Source organism: Anneissia japonica, unplaced genomic scaffold (genome assembly GCF_011630105.1).
Source record: "Anneissia japonica isolate Jap-2015-1 unplaced genomic scaffold, ASM1163010v1 scaffold114695_len1212_cov123, whole genome shotgun sequence".
NCBI lineage: Eukaryota > Metazoa > Echinodermata > Crinoidea > Comatulida > Comatulidae > Anneissia > Anneissia japonica.
Window position 1 is genome coordinate 1 of NW_022726919.1, and position 683 is coordinate 683.

General features: G+C 43.2%; 2 pseudogenes; both read right to left on the reverse strand.

Moving 5' to 3' along the window:
• Window positions 1-215: 215 nt before the first annotated feature.
• LOC117113369 lies at window positions 216-334 on the reverse strand (annotated as a pseudogene).
• A 168-nt stretch (window positions 335-502) lies between these two features.
• On the reverse strand, window positions 503-621 carry LOC117113370 (annotated as a pseudogene).
• Window positions 622-683: the final 62 nt, after the last annotated feature.

The following is a 683-nucleotide window of genomic DNA, read 5'->3' on the forward strand; positions in this document are numbered from 1 at the left end:
TTATAGGTAAAGCTTCACTCAATCAAGATTAAGAAAAGAACGTTAGGACTTCACTACAACAGCAACTCTATTGACCTTAGGCTTCGACGTCGATAGTTAGCGACCTCTGAGGAGGGTGGGTCCAGGCTTCAAAGTGACGCCTGCATTAGGAAAATATTGAGCTATCGATGCGCTACTATTGGTAAAATCAATTTCTAGAAAAAAAAAATGAATTAAGTCTACAGCACCCGGAATTCCCAGGCGGTCTTCCATCGAAGTCCTAACCGGGCCCGACGTTGCTTAACTTCGGTGATCGGACGAGAACCGGTGTTTTCAAAAAAGTATGGCCGTAGGCAATTGAGCACCACCGCACCCGGCATTCCCAAGCAGTCTCCCATCGAAGTAATAATCAGGCCCGACGTTGCTTAACTTCGTTTTTGTTTATTTCGCATTTATTTTATAAAAATAAATGAATTAAGCATCTATTGGTAAAATGAATTTTTAAAGAAATATAAATGAAATAAGTCTACAACACCCTGCATTCCTAGGCGGTCTTTCATCGAAGTACTAACCGGGCCCGACGTTGCTTAACTTCGGTGATCGGACGAGAACCGGTGTTTTCAAGGTAATATGGCCGTAGACAAGCACTGTTTGTGCACCCTTGTCTACGGCCATACTACTTTGAAAACATCGGTTCTCGTCCG